At 38.1% G+C, this 19,801-nt stretch overlaps 1 pseudogene across 1 annotated transcript; it reads right to left on the minus strand.

Annotated features, from left to right (window-relative positions):
• Positions 1-18,238: 18,238 nt before the first annotated feature.
• LOC308658284 (adenosine kinase-like) lies at positions 18,239-19,087 on the minus strand (annotated as a pseudogene). The gene has a single exon. The product of its transcript is annotated as an adenosine kinase-like (transcript).
• Positions 19,088-19,801: the final 714 nt, after the last annotated feature.

The raw sequence follows: 19,801 nt of genomic DNA on the forward strand, positions 1-19,801 counted from the left end.
GCAGGCTTTGCAGTCATATATTATGAGCAGGTTCTAGAGATAATTCTTCTTTTCTATTTTTATTATTTTTGTATTATTTGTACTTTACTTGGTTTACAGGCATAACTTACTATTAATAAAATTTTCCCATTTAAAGTTTATCATCTGATGAATTTATCATTTTATAGTTTGTGACTACCTTCAGAGTCAAGACATCCCATCACTCCAAAAGTACTCACATTCCTCTATGTACTTGATTTCCTTCCCTGAATCTCACTGGCCACATAACCACTTATCTGCTTTCTGTCACTGCAGTTTTGTCCTTTATAGAATTCCTATAAATGGAAGCTTGGAGTATGTCATCTTTTATATATGACTATTTTCATATAGAATAGGCTCTTAAAATTCACCCATTTTGTTGCAGGGCAATATTTCTCCTTATCCTCACCCTATCCCCCTCCTTCCTCCTCCTCTTCCTACTCTCCTCCTTTTAAGCATTTCTGGAACTAAGCAAATGCACTACCATAGACCTATAACCATGAAGCTATAACCATAGTTCAATTTTTTTAACAACCTGGTAAGTGGTATTTCACACAAATACCACTACTGAGTATTTCAATTATATACCACAATTTGTTTCCTTATTGATTACTTGATAATAATTTGGATTGTTTTCAACGTTGGATTATCATGAATATTGATGATATAAACAAGAGTAATCATTAAGCCCCTGGAATGTCCTGATAAAATGCTTCTATACCTGGGAACTTTGAGCCACTCCAGGGAATAATGATATGATTCATGGTGGTATCTATCATTTGGTATCAGCTTAGTCTCTGAAGGAGCTGGAAACTAAGTTCAGCTGTGTGGGTAGCTTGCCATGTCTGCACACGAGAGCCATACAAGGTCATGGACATTGAAGTTCAGGTGAGCTTCTTTGAGTGGCAATACTCACCTGTACACATCGTTTCCATGATGACACTCTGCAAGGCTAACTGAAGTTCCACCAGCAGAACTCTCTTGGACTCTACTCCCCATGTGTCTTTTTCTTTAGCTGATTTTTCCTCTGTATCCTCTCCCTGTAATAAACCCTAACCATGAATACAACTTTCAGTGAGTTCTGGGAGTCCTTCTGCTTATTTGTTAAATCACAGGGTGTTCTTGGGGACTTTGAACTTCTAGTTTGTGTCAGAAGTGAGTGTGGTCCTGTGAGCTGTCTTTTAAACACTCGAATATTCGTATCATTTGTAAAGCAAGAGGATAAAAATTTTAAATGTAGTCTTTGGTTTGACTCAGAGGTTTTCATTTCCAATACGCTTTTCTTTGGGAGAATTTTTATTTCCATTTGTAATTATTCCCCTTCAAATAAACGAATAACTTCCTTTATCTTTTTTTTTTTTTTTTTTTTTTTTTTTTTTTTTTTTTTTTTGGTACCAGGGATTGAACCCAGGGGTGATTAACCACTGAGACACATCCTCAGCCCTTTATTCTGAGACAGGGTCTCACTCAGTTGTTTATAGTCTTGCTAAGTTAATGAGGTTGGCTTTGACCTTGTGACTTCCTGCCTCAGCCTCCCAAGTTGCTGAAATCAACAGGTGTGAGCCACCACACCTGTCCTCTTTGTTTTTTTTCCCTCTGTTTTTAAGTGTAGACCTATGAGTGATATATTCTTTTAGTTTTTCACTGAATGTAAATTTTAGGTTGATGGCACTTTTTTTCCCATCTCAACACTTTAAAGTTGTTACACTATTCTGATCTCCATAGTTTCTGATGAGAAACATTAAATGATGTTCTCTTGTATGTAACCTGTCATTTTCTTCTTGATTCCCCTCTTTTGTTCTTTATATTCAGCTTCCAAAAATTGATGATGTTTCACAGCAAAATCTTCCTTACATTTGTCCTGCTTAGTGCTTCTTGAGTATATAGTCTTTGCAAATTACATGCTTTATCAAATTCAGAAATATTTGCCCATAATTTTTTTTTTCAATTTTATTCTCATTCATTTCTCTCTCTCCTTGTGGGATCCCAATTTCACAAGTTAGAATATTTGATTAAGTATACCAGGTTGTGGTTCTGCTCATTTTTAATTCTCTTTTCCTCTCTGAGTAACTTTGAACAATTTCTATTGATCTACCTTCAGGATCACTTGTTCTTTTCTGTCATTACTTCTTAGCTCTTATAGGAGAGGAAAGGTATTTGTTTACTTGACTCTCATAAGTTCCTAGTTGGAAGAGACCAATAAATGAAAATCAAAGGAAAGTTTATTATCGTGTATATTTCACCTATGCATGAAAATACCTGAGAATGAGTACATTCTCAAAGATGTGGCTCTGAATTCCAGCTTATAGAGCATCCTCAAGAACAATAATTTTTTATAGAACTGACAATATAAAACAAAATAAACCTTGTGTCTCTAGGGGCAAATTATGGAAAGGCAAATACATGGCACATTTATTGAAGCTTGTCATGGAGATTCCTGTCATGCTGTCTCCAGGCCCCTTTGTGTCTAAAGTTGTCTTCAGGCGTTAATTTTTGTTCTTCCTGGTAGAAAGGGGAGTTGGGGCACCTCTTGTCTTTGTAAACTAACATCCTGCTATTAACCAAACATAGGGATGGCAAAGAATTCTCCTGCATTTGTTTCTTCTTAATTGACTCTAACTAAAAAATACCTATGGGTGATTGATATATTTTTTTCTGCCACACTTTCAAGTCCATCCAATATTTTTTTCTTATTTTAGATACTTATCATTTTTAGAATTCATATTTGATTCTTTTTTTGGTTAATTTAATTTCTCTGTTGAAAATCCTATCTTCTCATTCATTCTGAACATTATTTTTTCACTTTATCCCAGAGAGTCATATTGTGGCTTTAAAATCTTTGTCTATTGAATCTAATATCTGGATTATTTCACAGTTAGTTTAGGTATTTTTCCCCTTAAGATTATGTTCCATTTTTCTGGTTCCTCATTTGTCTGGTAATATTGACATTTCAAGAGTACAATGAGCATTAAGTTCTATAACCTGGATTTGGATGCTTTTCTCTGGTAAGTGTTATTTTGTTTTAGCAAACAACTGTCTTGGTTTGTACTGTTAAAACTCAGAAATTATAAAAGTAAAGAGGACTTTATTTGGGGTCTTCAAGAATAGCAATTTGGCAGATACCTCCAAAGCAGTGTTTAAAAAAAAGGCAGAAAAGTGGAGTGTAGGTCTTATAAAGGAACAAGAACTACATGACTGAAGGAAGACAAAGAAAAACTATACATGTGGAATGGAAATGTCCAATAGCCTCTTGATGTGCATCTTAAACCTCTGGGCACAATGTAATTGTCCAGTCAGGACTTTAGGTTGTCTCAGATGCCTGTGATCAACGGATCAAAGTTCCCATTGCAGGCAGCAGCTGGAATGGTGCATAAGTCCTGCTTCCATACAGGCCTCCCAACTCCATTTCGAGAGGCTCTTTCAGAGGTGCTTTCATTAAAATTTCCTTTTCTTTCACAGTACAAGAATCCAAAACCCTATTTCTTATGTAGCATCTTCAAATTCAGTCCATATCATTTGTCTTCACGAGAGCTTTTTTGAGCCTTCTCCGCACATGTGTGGTTCGAGAGCTACTGAGAAGGAAAGCAGATAGAATTTGGAGATCCTATCTCTGGTTCTTTCCCTCACAGGTTCACCCTCTCTCTATCTAATGACTGTGTTCCTCAGATTCAGTCTTCAGGATGCCTAAGGACAAAAAATTGTACTTTTTTTCCCCCATTAGTGCCCCCGCTGTCCCGAAATCCCCACCAGTCACTCTACCTGGCCCCAAGTTAATGAACACTCACTCTATTAACTCTTTTCCTCTGAGCATGAACTACCTTAAGAATTTACTTACATCAGCTAGGTGTGGAGGCAGTCACCTGTAAACCCACCTACTCAGAAGGCTGAGGCAGGAGGATCACAAGTTCAAGGCCACCCAGGGCAACCTAGCAAGACCCTGTCTCAGAATAAAATTGAAAAAGGACTTGGGGAATGGCTCAGTGGTAGAACACTCACCTAGTATGAGTGAGGCCTTGGAATCCATACCTGGAATAGGAAAGAAGAAAAGAATCTGCTTGCACCACTTCACTTTCTAGTGACTTTAGCTATCTGCCTTTCATATTATGCCCAGCTATGTCCCCCTATCATCTGTGGGAGGATCAATAGATTACTCAACAACTATTCCACATTTTCTTTATAACCAGCTCTTAATTAGTAGATTGGGATTTTGCCTGTGTGGGTGGCATTCCTGACTGCTCACAGGAATCTCAGTTTCATGGATACTGATGACTCTAAATTAAGTGACAAAATTTTCATTTAAATTCTTATTAAATCTGGTGCAAATTTATGCAAATTATATACCATACATAAGATAAGGGTATATGGACTATGAGTTTGATATAGAATGTAACTAAAATTAATTTATAGCTCTTGAAACAAATTGAGCATAAAGTATAATTCCATTTGGTGTTATCTACTTAATTTTATGAGATTTTTACTTAAAAATCACAAAAGATTTTTTGAAATCTTTTCTAAGAGTATAATATTATCATTAGGTATGACAGTGTCTTAGGCCCATCTTGCCCTGTTATTTTTAACAAAAGCAGGGATAAAAACTGCAAGATGATTATCTGTTGCAATTATTATCTAAGCTGTTTTAGGGAGAAATTATATTGATAAAGAAAATTGGCGAATACAAACACTGCTGGTTCAAAAAGGGGGTTCATCCTCTAAATCTCATAAATCTGACCTAATTCTTGAGGGCTCAAGAATTCTCTTTGTCAGTTTCCTCACCTGTGACTGATAATAGATTTACAGGGCTGTTGTTAAAGCAAATGAAATAAGGAATGTGAAGCAGTTGGCAGAGTATGAGCATGTAACACCAGTTTAGTAAATGACTATGGTGATAACAGCTGGGGGCTTTGTAATGTGTCAACACTCACCTAGGCTGAAATACATTTCCCAGAGTTCCCTTTCCTGTGCTCTTCCAGTTGAAGCAGGACCCAAAAGAGATTTTAGTAAGATTTTTTTTAAGTTTACTTACATTGCAGTCTATTTTTCATTAGCCTAAAACAACAGAGGGTCCCCCTGCCTTTTAGCTTGTCTGAGTCCTGGACCACATACATGCTTTGTTCTATGACCCAGGGCACTCACTGTGCAAGACTGCCATGTCATCAAGGTCAAAGGTATCGAGAAATGACCTTGTGGGCATCTGTCTCTGTGGGCTTCAGTTTCTATTGGTGGTTCCAAGCTGTCCTCGCTCTCGCTCTCCCCTCTTTACATCTATCTTCCCTTCCTGCCAGCCTGCTTTGAGGCATCAAGCTCTAGCATCAGAGAGAGAGACAATAGACGTATGGAGACAGTTGGAGCATAACTCACCATCACATCAAGACAAACCCTTACGACAGATGTTCTCTCTTTCAACACCCACACATACATATACACAATATTCACACATGTTCACATATACACATGCATTCATATGAGTACATGCATACAGGAGCACACATACATACACAGACACATGCATACACATATGGTACTTGCATAGCATTCTGCTTTCCTGACGGAACACTAATCCAAACAATACTTGAGAGTAATTCAAATTATTCAAATTGCTCAAATTATGATTTAAAAACCTTCCTTTAACGACTTGAGAGCATAAGTGAATATTAATACGATGCCTTAGTGCTTTTGAAAGTACCATGGATGTTGCTGACACTTTTAGAAATAATAACAATAAGAAGATTAACAAAAGGTTCTTGAGCATTTACTATGTTGTGTCAGATGCTATTTCAAATATTTCATAAGAACCATACAAAGTAGACTTTTCCATCATCCCTATTTTACAGAGGAAGAATCTGAGGCACCAGGTAAATTACTTCCTGAAATCACACAATTAGCAAATGACAGAATCTAGACTCACCCATGTGATGCTGGCTCAAGAGCCTGTGCTCCTAACCACCATCCCATACTGATTTCTGAGGTCAGGGGTGAAATTCCATGATGCATGTGTCTTAGTTTTGTGTCACTGTGATGGAAAGACCTGACAAGAACAAAGTGGAGAAGGAAACTGCCGCAGTCTGCCTGAGCACAAATAATCGAGCCGCCACAAAGCCTTGTAGATTCAAACAGCAACTCTTTATTCCCCAACTCTTACCGGCACTGCACACACCACACGGGACCACACTCCCTCCACTGGGCTCCATCCCATCTCCCGGAAGCCCTGCAAGAACTCACGGGAACTCCAAAGTAGTGGGCACCGAGGCAGCAAGAGCCTCCCTATAGCCCAACAGTAAAGGTCAAATATACAATACAATCAATCCAGCATCACAGCAGTTATATATAGCTTAACTCAAATCATCATCTCAATGGTTCACTGGCATCACCTTACAACCATTCCCTCTGGCAAATGCCAGGCATAATTCTGACTGGGCCGTGGCTCTCAACAGGAAACGTTTATTTTCACCCATGGTTTCAGAGATCTCGATACATAAATGGCTGAGTCCATTGCTGTGGGCCCAAGGTGAGGCAGAACATCATGGCAGAGAGTATGGCAAAGGAAAGCAGTTCAGAACATGGCAACAAGAAAGCAAAGAGAGAGAGAGCTCTGTTCCCCAGGGACAAAATATAAATCCCAAAGGCACACCCTCAGTGACCCACCTCTTCCAACCACCCTGACTATAGCACCAACCACCTGACTACAGCACCACCCAATGAATCCATATTAATGGATTAATCTATTGATTAGGTTATAACCCTCACAATGTAACCATTCCACCTCTGAACAATTCTTGCCTTATTTCACACATGCGCTTTTGGGGGACATCTCATATGTAAACCACAATATTTCATGGAAACCAAAGAACATCACTGAAAATGAACTGGGTAATTGCTTATTTAATAAAGATGTGGGCATGAGTGGGCAGAAGTTCCTTAAGATTGACCGTGAAATGTCGATGTCTTTCGGCCTTCTTACCTAGAAGATCAGCTTCTTTCCTCAACAATTTTTGCTTTTGATTTTTTTCTTCCCTCTTCCATTAATCCCTTTCTTTTTCCACTGTCACTCTCCACCTCCAGCTTTTTTTTTTTTTGATCTTTTTCTTGCCAGTACTCCAGGTTGGAAATATTTTAGGAACAGCTTGTTACACGATATTTCGCTAAAAATAATACGAGTCAAGTTATTGGCAAAAGAGTTAGCCTTGGAAGAGCACCAATTATTCAGAGTCTGGAAAGTGGTATGGTAGATCTGTCCTGGTTTTTTTCAAACAGGATAAATCTCTGAGGCCATATTGGGGACTGGAGGTGTCCACTAATGGAGATGAGTGATCATCTGACTCCTCCTTGGGCTCTGCTGACTTAAAAGTGTGAGATCTTGCTGGAAAAACAGGTTGGGGCAAGTGGGTCTTATGGATTTATGAATGAGATATTCCCCACCTCCAGTTCACTAAGTTCTACTGACCTTTAAAAAGGGGTCCATTCTCTCCTGTTGTTCTACCATCTCTCCTTGGGCAAACCCATCCACATCCATTCAGTTTCAGCATACAGTCCAACAGCTAGTGGTTAGCAGTGTAGTGTCCAGTGTCAGACTGCCTGGGCTTGAATCCTTATTGGGAGATTTGACTAACTCTGGGCTTCAGTTTTCTTATGGGTTAAATAAATTCAACATTGTACTTGCCTCACAGGATAGTTAGGAATATTAAATAATTCAGTATTTACAAAAAGCTTAGATGATCGCTTAGTAAAAGTGTTTATTGATAAACTTGCAAATGTATCTAGTTTAGATTTTCCTCTGGATTCCAGAACCAAGTAACTGTCCACTCCTTATCTCCACTTGCATATAACACAAACCTTTCCAGAACTAAATTCAGTCTTTCACCTGAAACATTCTTTGCTTTCAGTGTTTCTCATCTCAGGAATCCCTCTTCCCCGACTCAGTCTAGGAACACAGGAACATTTTTCACCTCACTGTATCTTACTCACTTTAGCGATTGTATTCTTTTTTTTTTTTTTTTTTTACATTTTTTTTATTGGTTGTTCACAACATTACAAAGCTCTTGACATATTATATTTCATACATTAGATTGACATGGGTTATGAACTCCCAATTTTACCCCAAATGCAGATTGCAGAATCACGTCAGTTACACATCCACAATTTTACATAATGCCATATTAGTGACTGTTGTATTCTGCTACCTTTCCTATCCCCTACTATCCCCCCTCCCCTCCCCTCCCATCTTCTCTCTCTACCCCATCTACTGTAATTCATTTCTCTCTTTGTTTATTTTCCCATTCCCCTCACAACCTCTTATATGTAATTTTGTTTAGCAATGAGTGTCTCCCTTCATTTCCATGCAATTTCCCTTTTCTCTCCCTTTCCCTCCCATCTCAAGTCTCTGTTTAATGTTAATCTTTTCTTCCTACTCTTCCTCCCTGCTCTGTTCATACTTGCTCTCATTATATCAAAGAAGACATTTGGTATCTGTTTTTTAGGGTTTGGCTAGCTTCACTAAGCATAATCTGCTCTAATGCCATCCATTTCCCTGAAAATTCTATGATTTTGTCATTTTTTATTGCTGCATAGTACTCCATTGTGTATAGATGCCACATTTTTTTTATCCATTCGTCTATTGAAGGGCATCTGGGTTGGTTCCACAGTCTAGCTATTGTGATTTGTGCTGCTATGAACATCGATGTGGCAGTGTCCCTGTAGCATGCTCTTTTAAGGTCTTCAGGGAATAGTCCGAGAAGGGCAATAGCAGGGTCAAATGGTGGTTCCATTCCCAGCTTTCCCAGGAATCTCCAAACTGCTTTCCAAATTGGCCGCACCAATTTGCAGTCCCACCAGCAATGTACAAGTGTACCCTTTTCTCCACATCCTCGCCAGCACTTGTTGTTGTTTGAATTCATAGTGGCTGCCAATCTTACTGGAGTGAGATGGTATCTTAGGGTGGTTTTGATTTGCATTTCTCTGACTGCTAGAGATGGAGAGCATTTTTTCATGTACTTGTTGATTGATTGTATATCCTCCTCTGAGAAGTGTCTGTTCAGGTCCTTGGCCCATTTGTTGATTGGGTTATTTGTTATCTTATTGTCTAGTTTTTTGAGTTCTTTGTATACTCTGGATATTAGGGCTCTATCTGAAGTGTGAGGCGTAAAAATTAGTTCCCAGGATGTAGGCTCCCTATTTACCTCTCTTATTGTTTCTTTTGCTGAAAAAAAACTTTTAAGTTTAATTAAGTCCCATTTGTTGATTCTAGTTGTTAACTCTTGTGCTATGGGTGTCCTATTAAGGAATTTGGAGCCCGACCCCACAATCTGTAGATCGGAGCCAACTTTATCTTCTATCAGACGCAGAGTTTCTGATTTGATATCAAGCTCCTTGATCCATTTTGAGTTAACTTTTGTGCATGGCGAGAGAAAGGGATTCAGTTTCATTTTGTTGCATATGGATTTCCAGTTTTCCCAACACCATTTGTTGAAGATGCTATCCTTCCTCCATTGCATGTTTATAGCCCCTTTATCAAATATAAGATAGTTGTAACTTTGTGGGTTAGTCTCTGTGTCCTCTATTTTATACCATTGGTCCACCCGCCTGTTTTGGTACCAGTACCATGCTGTTTTTGTCACTATTGCTCTGTAATATAGTTTGAAATCTGGTATCGCTATACCGCCTGATTCACTCTTTCTGCTTAGAATTGCTTTTGCTATTCTGGGTCTTTTATTTTTCCATATGAATTTCATGATTGCTTTATCTATTTCTACAAGAAATGCCGTTGGGATTTTGATTGGCATTGCATTAAATCTATAAAGAACTTTTGGTAATATCGCCATTTTGATGATGTTAGTTCTGCCTATCCATGAACAGGGTATATTTTTCCATCTTCTAAGATCTTCTTCTACTTCTCTCTTTAGGGTTCTGTAGTTTTCATTGTATAAATCTTTCACCTCTTTTGTTAGGTTGATTCCCAAGTATCTTATTTTTTTTGAGGATATTGTGAATGGAGTGTTTTTCCTCATTTCCATTTCAGAAGTTTTGTTGCTGATATACAGAAATGCCTTTGATTTATGCGTGTTGATTTTATATCCTGCCACTTTGCTGAATTCATTTATTAGTTCTAGTAGTTTCTTTGTAGACCCTTTTGGGTCTTCTAGGTATAGAATCATGTCATCTGCAAATAGTGATAATTTAAGTTCTTCTTTTCCAATTTTTATGCCTTTAATTTCTTTCGTCTGTCTAATTGCTCTGGCCAGTGTTTCGAGAAATATATTGAATAGAAGTGGAGATAGAGGGCATCCCTGTCTTGTTCCGGATTTTAGAGGGAATGCCTTCAACTTTTGTCCATTCAGAATGATGCTAGCCTGAGGCTTAGCATAGATAGCTTTTACAATGTCAAGGTAAGTTCCTGTTATCCCTAGTTTTTCTAATGTTTTGAACATAAAGGCATGCTGTACTTTGTCGAATGCTTTCTCTGCATCTATCGAGATGATCATATGGTTCTTATCTTTAAGTCTATTGATGTGGTGAATAACATTTATTGATTTCCGTATGTTGAACCATCCTTGCATCCCAGGGATGAATCCTACTTGATCATGGTGCACTATTTTTTTGATGTGTTTTTGTATTCGATTCGCCAGAATTTTATTGAGGATTTTTGCATCTAGGTTCATTAGAGATATTGGTCTGTAGTTTTCTTTCTTTGAGGTGTCTTTGTCTGGTTTCGGGATCAGGGTGATGTTGGCCTCATAGAATGAATTTGGAAGAGCTCCCTCTTTTTCTATTTCCTGAAATAACTTGAAAAGTATTGGTATTAATTCTTCTTTAAAGGTTTTGTAAAACTCCGCTGTATACCCATCCGGTCCTGGGCTTTTCTTGGTTGGTAGTCTTTTGATGGCTTCTTCAATTTCATCTATTGATATTGGTCTGTTCAGATTGTCTATATCCTCCTGACTCAGTCTGGGCAAATCATATGACTTAAGAAATTTATCGATGTCTTCACTATCTTCTATTTTATTGGAATATAGATTTTCAAAATAATTTCTAATTGTCTTCTGTATTTCTGTAGCATCTGTTGTGATATTGCCTTTTTCATCCCGTATGTTAGTAATTTGAGTTCTCTCTCTTCTTCTCTTCGTTAGCATGGCTAAAGGTCTGTCGATCTTATTTATTTTTTCGAAGAACCAACTTTTAGTTTTGTTAATTTTTTCAATAGTTTCTTTTGTTTCAATTTCATTAATTTCCGCTCTGATTTTAATTATTTCTTGCCTTCTGCTACATTTGCTGTTGTTTTGCTCTTCCTTTTCTAGGGCTTTGAGTTGGAGTGTGAGCTCATTTATTTGTTGGTTTCTTCTTTTTTTGAGGAATGACCACCAGGCGATGAATTTTCCTCTTAAAACTGCTTTCATTGTGTCCCATAGATTCCGATATGTTGTGTCTGTATTTTCGTTTATCTCTAAGAATTTTTTGATTTCCTCCTTTATGTCTTCTGTAACCCATTGATCATTCAGTAACATATTGTTCATTTTCCATGTGATGTAGGATTTTTCCTTCCTTCTTTTATCATTGATTTCCAGTTTCATTCCATTATGATCAGATAAAATGCATGGTATTATCCCCACCCCTTTATATTTACTGAGGTTTGCCCTATGGCATAATATATGGTCTATTTTTGAGAAGGATCCATGTGCTGCTGAGAAGAAAGTATATCCATTTGATGATGGTTGATATATTCTATATAAGTCAGTTAAGTCTAGGTTATTGATTGTGGTATTGAGTTCTATAGTTTCTTTATTTAACTTTTGTTTGGAGGATCTGTCCAATGGTGAGAGAGGTGTGTTGAAGTCTCCCATAATTATTGTGTTGTGGTCTATTTGATTCTTGAATTTGAGGAGAATTTGTTTTGTGAATGTCGCAGCACCATTGTTTGGTGCGTAAATATTGATAATTGTTATGTCTTGTTGGTGAATGGTTCCTTTTAACAGTATATAATGACCTTCTTTATCCCTTTTGATTAACTTAGTCTTGAAGTCGATTTTATTCGATATGAGGATGGCCACCCCTGCTTGCTTACGAGGACCATGTGCGTGGTATATTTTTTCCCATCCTTTCACCTTCAGCCTGTGTATGTCTTTTCCCATCAGATGTGTCTCCTGGAGGCAGCATATTGTTGGATTTGTTTTTTTAATCCATGATACCAGCCTATGTCGCTTTATTGGAGAGTTTAAGCCATTAACATTCAGAGTTACTATTGATATGTGGTTTGAACTTCCATCCATGTTTGATTGTTTATCCTTTTTTTAAAAAAAAAAAATTTAGTTTGTCTCTCCATGATTGTCTTTCCCCTTGCCCTCTGTCTTTACTGCGGCACTTCCCACTGATGGTTTTGGTTATTGTTTTTCATTTCTTCCACGTGTAGTGTTTTGCTCAAAATGCTTTGCAATGCTGGTTTTCTGGCTGCAAATTCTTTTAACTTTTGTTTATCATGAAAGATTTTTATTTCGTTGTCATACCTGAAGCTTAATTTTGCTGGATACAGAATTCTTGGTTGGCATCCATTGTCTTTCAGTGTTTGAAATACATTGTTCCATGACCTTCTTGCTTTCAGTGTCTGTGATGAAAAATCCGTGGTTAACCGTATTGGTTTACCCCTAAATGTAATCTGTCTCCTTTCTCTTGTAGCTTTTAATATTTTCTCTTTGTTCTGTATATTGGATATCTTCATAACAATGTGTCTTGGCGTTGGTCTACTGTGATTTTGTGTGCTCGGTGTCCTGTATGCATCTTCAATTTGTATATCTGTTTCCTTTTTTATTTCTGGAAAGTTTTCTGTAATTATTTCCTTCAGCAAGTTTCTCATTCCCTTGGTTTGAATCTCTGTACCTTCTTCTATCCCGATGACTCGTAAGTTCGGTTTCTTAATGTTATCCCATAATTCTTGGATGTTTTTCTCGTGATTTTTTATCAGCCTTTCTGAGTTGGCTAGACTCTTTTCAAGATGGTGTATTTTGTCTTCATTATCTGATGTTCTGGTTTCTACTTGCTCCACTCTGTTAGTGATACTCTCAATTGAGTTTTTAATTTGGTTTATCGTTTCCTTCATTTCTAGAATTATTGTTTGATTATTTTTTATAGTCTCTATCTCCTGATAAAGATGCTTAACTTCTTCTTTTATCTGTTTGTGAAATGCATTCTCAATGTTTTCTTTCGCTGCTTGAATTTGCTGTCTTGTATCCTCTTTAAGGTTCCATTCCATCTGTCTTAGGTGTTCCTTGAGTTCTTTATATGACCATTTTTCTGATGACTCTAGGTCCTCCTGAATATTTAGGCTGTCCTGCGTTGTTTGTACTCCTTTTCTTCCTTGTTTTTTGAAGCTGCTCATGTTGTTTCTTGTTCTGTTTGACTGCTGAGTTACTGTTTACTCCTATAAATTAGTTTGATGCTTGGGAGGAAAGGTATTTGAAGGGAAGGGAAGAAGTCTCTAAAGAGAATGAGAGTAGGCAGGTAGAATTCAAGAAAAAAGGGGGGATAAGAAAAATGAGAAGACTAAAGAAGAAAAAGAATAGGAACTAAAAAAGAAAAAGATTAAAAAAAAATAATAATAATTAAAAAAATTTAAGTTAAAATTAGTAGAAAAAAAAATTTAAAAAAATATTTTGTAAAAAAAATAATAAAACAACAAGAAAGAAAAAAATGAAAATGAAAGAAAAACCTAAATCAAAAAAAAAAAAAAAAGGAGAAAAGAAAAAGAAAAAAAAAACCTAATAAATGCAGTCTTAGAGTTTGATTAACTTCTCTTCCAGTAGATGGCGCTGTGCCCACCAGGTCAAGTTTCTCCTGTCAATACGCGGGAACCAATCACTGTGCAGCAGCTCCTCCCAGACTGGGCGAGTCTCCAATCCTGAGTGTCTAGGGCCTCCTCTTGTGTCTAGTCACTTCCCACTTTTTCTCTAGCCAGGCCCCTCTCACCACAATACTGGCTACACGCCAAGTCTGCTGCTCCTGGGAGCCCTGTTTTCATGAACGACTGGGCACACTCTTCCAGTTTGCCATTCCCTCAGACCCTAAGCTTGTAGAGTTTGGGGCTGAGAATCCTCAGCGGCTTTTACTTGCCCTCTGGTATCCACTTCCCGTAGGTGGTGCAAGAGGCCTCAGCAGTCAGCCCTGGTGGGAGCGGTATTTCCGCTTGCGAGACCTGCACCACCTCTGATTCCCTCGGGCTGGCTGAAGCACTCACAAGAGAGCTGGGAGGTGCCCTTACGGGAGAGCTGGGAGGGGCTCTTAGAGTTTTCCCGATGTGTGGAGAGGCAAGGCTATGGGATCACACACCTGTTTCAACAAAGTTATCTCCGCAGCAGTCTGATGACACGGTTTCCCTTTGCCGGGAGACTAATTCTAAGGGTGGGTCCTTCTCTCCCAAGCCCCGTTTCAAACCTGTGGCCACTACTTATGAAGGCTCGGTAGGCATTTACCTTCGTAGGATGAGAAGGGCTGACCAGTTGTTTCAGCGGGATGAATTAATGCCGAGTCATAGCTGTTTGTCTGCGGGAAGCAGGTGACCGGGAGTTTGAATTCAGCGGGCCAGAGCTCAGTGCGTGTTCTCGGATCACTTGGATTTTAAATTGTCGCTCATCTTATCAGCTGTTTCATATACTTCGGCAGTTCATTCGCGCGGTGAAGAGTCTGCTCTATGGTGCTCTGTGGGAGGCGGCGGCAGCAGCGGCGGCAGTGGCGGCGGCCTTCGGGACCCCCGGGGAGGGGGTGCGGGTTGGGGGAGGGGAGGCGGCGCCTCAGGGCCGCGCGGTCCAGGTACCGGACACGCAGGAGAGCGGGCGGGGTGGGGGAAAGAAGTTGAGATCTAAATTTAGAGACTGAGCTTGGGAGGAGAGACGGCTGGGGAGAAAGAAGCAAGGTGGAAAGGCGGAGAGGAGAAGGGGAGGGAGAAGGAGAAGGGGCTGATGGAGCCGGGCGGCTCGGGCTGCAGCCTTACTGCTCGCGCTGAAGTCGTGCTGTACTCCCTTCACCTTGGCTGGATTAGTTAGCGATTGTATTCTTTTAAAAAATTTTGTTCTGAATAGTTATCCGTGACAGTAGAATACATTTTGACACATCAGACATAAATGGAGTATAACTTCTCATGCTTCTGGTTATACATTATGTAGAATTATACCAGTCATATAATCAATCATATGTGCACATAGGGTCATAATGTCCAATTCATTCTATTATCCTTCCATCTCCATGACCTCTCCCCTCCCTTCACTACCCTTTGTCTGATTCAAAGTACCTCTATTCTTCCCTAGCCTCCCTCCCTCTTATTATGAACTAGCATCCACATATCAGATAAAACATTTGGCTTTTGGTTCTTTGGGATTGGCTTATTTTGCTTACCATAATATTCTACACCTCAATCTATTTACCGTCAAATTCCATAATTTCATTCTTTAAAGCTGTAATATTCCATTGTATCTATGTACCACATTTTTTTAACTGTTCATCTGTTGAAGGGCACCTAAGTTGGTTCCATAGTTTAGCTATTGTGAATTGAGCTGCTATAAACATTGATGTGGCTGTGTCACTGTAGTATGCTGATTTTAAGTCCTTTGGGTATAAACCTAGGAAGGAGTGGGATAGCTGGATCAAATGGTGGTTCCATTCCAAGTTTTCTGAGGAATCTCCATACTGCTTTCCTTAGTGGTTGCACCAATTTGAAGTGCCACCAGCAATGTATGAGTGTACCTTTCCCCCCACATTCTCACCAACATTTATTATTGCTTGTATTCTTGATAATTATCCATTGTATTCTTGATTATGCCCCCCCAAATCTTTCATATTCTTCTATCAACTTTGTCACTACCGATGAGCAGTCACCCCTACCTGCTTTCTAGACTGCAGCAGTAAACACCCAAAGAGCCCTTCTGCTTCTATATTAATACGCTTCCAGTTGATTCCTCAAACTGTGGAAAAGGCACGCGTGTGCACACATGCACACATACACAAACACACACAAACACACACACACACACACACACAAACACACACACACAGAGCATATGCTTTTCAAAAACTCTCCCATGAATGTATGTCATTCCTGGTTTATAAAGCTTCAACTCCTTTTGCCTTCAAGACTCCAAGACTCTGTCTCTGCTTCTCTGTCCCATCCCAATCCTCACCCCTTCCTCCTAGAACCTTCAGAGATGGAATGCCCTCTGCTCAAAATATTATCCTTTCCCTTCTTGCTAGGAATCCTGTCCCCTCACACCTCCACTGATCCATTTAACCCTTCCTTCAAGATGCCTCCCAGAGCCACTCCTCTTACCCTAGAATAGCTTGGTATTCCAGCTGGACACTCCAGTCACAACCTTGCTTATCTTTTGTTACTTATTACATTGATAATCTAATATTTTAATTTAATTTCTAATTTCCTACTAGATTTCCCATTGGGCAAAGATTTTCTCTGTCCAGCATTGTATTTCTGACACACCGAATGAACACAATAAATAGCTGTTCAATGAATGAGCAAATGTGTCAGTGGATTTACTCATGTTACATCAATGGAAATAGGTAAGATATAAATTAAGCAGGTACCCCCATTCTGACCCCAACTCCATTTTTCAAAAATGGTTTCAGAGATCCCAAACTTCTAGAAATGAACATACATTGGCATAGTTTAGAATTATGCTTGATACCTCTGAAAGCATTTATTTGCCATAAATTCACATTATCTCTGCTTTATGCATAACTTACAAAGAAAAGTTCTGTTCTTATGAGTAACTTACAAAGAAAAGTTTTCTTCCCTAAGGTGTGCTTCTATTCCTGTCTGTTACAGAAGAATCAAATCTCACTGTGACCTTTTGTTTCAACTTTGTCCCTCCATGCCCACAAAGAGCCACAAAATGTTGAAATAGATCATTCTTTTCATTATTCCTTAGTGGCTCAATTACCAGGAAAGCAAAATAATACCCCAGGAAAAAAAAGAAAATGGAATGGAAGTCCGCTCAAAGGACACATTTACACCCTTAAGGATTTCTACCTTTTTTTTTTTTTTTTTTTTTTTTTGGATGAAACAAGCCACAGTGAATGAATCAGAAACTTTGTTTCAGGAAAGCAAGGTGGAAAAAAAGTAAAAGTGCCCCTCCTATCAAGTAATCAATTATCAATAGTCATGTTGTACACAGTATTGATAGATAATATTTGTTTTCTATATTATATATTGTGATATAATTTAATAACTTATATTATTAATATTCATTATAAATTTTAAAATCTAATAAAAACACAAATATTTAGCTCTGATACACATTTATTTGGTTTGTTTTTTAATCTCAAGCAAACTTTGAATTTTAAAAACTGATTTTCCCACTCTTTGATTTACTCCGGCGGTTACAGGAAACACTGTTTTTCCTACACAGTCTGGTTGCATGTTTCTGCTCTGCTTAATTGATAAACTCTTAAATGGATTTAAAACTGCATGTAGAACATCTCCATCATGCTTGTTGGGTGGAGCTAGATTTATGGAGTCAAACACACATTTTGGTGTTTTGTCTCATCTCTTTAGTGCTTTTTCCCCAAACCATTTTTTTTCTCTAGAGTTTTAATCTGTGTCACATTATAGAGTGCCACAAGTAAGAAGAAGGCTATGATTTAATATAAATTTAAATTTGGAAAATTATTTCATTATAAGTTTGTTCTATGTCTGAAGGTACATTGAAGGGATGATTGGAGTAACTTGGCAAGATAAATATTTCTGGACTAATCTGACCACTTATTATGTATGTAGGTGGTACATTTATGCATGTGTAGATGAACACACACACACCCCTAAATTAAATATTTCTCTACAAAAAGATACATGTGTTAGGATTAATTTCTTCTACAAAAATCTTTTTTATTAAGATGCATCTACATTCAAAGGAGAAATGTAGAAACACACATGAATTACTAAACACACATGAATTTACAAAGTAATTGAAAACGAAATAAATAAAAAATTTAATGGGAATGTTATATTGCTGTTTCATTGACATTCAAGAAGCACTAAAAAAACTATGGAAATAAGCATCATATTTTAAGTTGTGGAGAAGCTAAAGAGTCATCAAGCATTCCTGTACCATTTAAATTAAGAACAAACAGTATTATAATAGAAAAAGATGGCAGATAATTTTCTTCTTCATAAGAAGAGTTTTCAGAAAGCAATCAAGGCAGTATCTGTGCTCCTGAGCTTGTGTTTGCTGCTTTACCCTCAGTGGAAATCTGGCTTCTTAGGAAAGGTGCTACCTGGCCACCTAGTTACAATGCTTGCTGCTTAGTGGCCTTTATAGATGCATTCAGTCAGAGGTTTGTCAGAGACCCGCAAAGACAAAACTTCCAGTAGATGCATCTCCAGCTCTACTGGTGTCAATAATTTCTTTCCAGTCTTGATTCAAGATAGCAAATGCAGCAACTTCACTTTCTGTTGCCATTAACAATACTATCATCTCTCCCTTGGATAAAGATCACGATTCACTGTCTCTCTGAGGTCATATTTCACAGGGTTTATATCTTTCCAGCTCTCGTTAATGTCTTTGGTCCCAAAGCCTTGTCCTCTAGCCAAAGTAGCACCTTGTGTTTCATTTCCAAACAGTATGTCACCATAAAGCATGATTTTCATCAATGATTCCTCATAGAACTGGCTAATAAAGGATGCAGATGGATTCAAAGTGAAAATCCTGCTGTTTTCAGAAGCTTGGTCAGTTTTCATATTGAATGAAAAAAAAAAAAAAACACCTCTTGGTTTGTTCTATCAACATCCAGTTATTTTCCAGATCTGGATGTTTTTCCTTTTAATAACAAATGGCAGCAAGATGATTAACTGTACAGGACCTCTTGCCTTCAGTGATGCATGCAGCACAACTTCCTTTAGGCTTCTCATTCTGCTCATGGCAATGAGTATCCAAATGGGCTCCAGCAGCTTTTCTCTTCAGGATTCCCCAGATATATCTATCCCAATGCATCCAAAAACCATTGCTACTGTGCGTGGCTGCTCAATCACCCACTGAGCCACTTTAGTTGAATTTTAGATAGAGCCACTGTCATGATATTCAGCTTTGAATTTTTTAATATGTTAATCAAACACTTTCTTGTGCTGCCTTCAGCCAGTATTTGGTCCTTTGGTTTCAGAAACTACCTATCAAGAAAATCTTTAGGGCTGGGATTGTAGCTCAGTGGTAGAGTGCTTTCCTCTTATGCATGAGGTCCTAGGTTCAATCCTTAGAACCATATAAAAATAAATAAATAAAAATAAAAATATAAAAAACAAAATAAAGTCTTTAGCAGAGATGTCAAATGATCAAAAGAGAATACTTTGATTTAGTTCTTAAGGTGCCTCTACCTTCAAGTTTTGGGTGTCAGCTCCTCCCTCAAATCTTTAGAATTAAGTATAATTTTTAGAAATACATTCTTTTGGTGGTAGAGAATCATACAAAGATACTGCCTTTTGTGAGAAGTAGCAATTATCATTACTAAAATAGCTTTCAAAGTTTTGGTAGTGGTATTCTCACAGATTGAGGATTTGATGTTCACTTATATAAAATGTTTACAATTTTAAAGATTTCCTTGGGTAGTTTCTCAGCCTCCATCTTTCCTAACTAAAGGGTCTCTTGGTTTTTTTATTCTGTCATCCCTTGGCTCATTGACCTTCCCTGGAGTAGTAGACATTTGTCTGTTTTTGGCTAATCAAACTGCATTCACTTCCAATTGTTAAATGGAGGTCCATCACCTGCCACTTTCACATCTGTGATCCTAGTGTAGCCCTGGCTGAGGATGT

This window comes from Spermophilus citellus (genome assembly GCF_964194105.1).
Source record: "Spermophilus citellus genome assembly, chromosome: 10".
Lineage (NCBI taxonomy): Eukaryota > Metazoa > Chordata > Mammalia > Rodentia > Sciuridae > Spermophilus > Spermophilus citellus.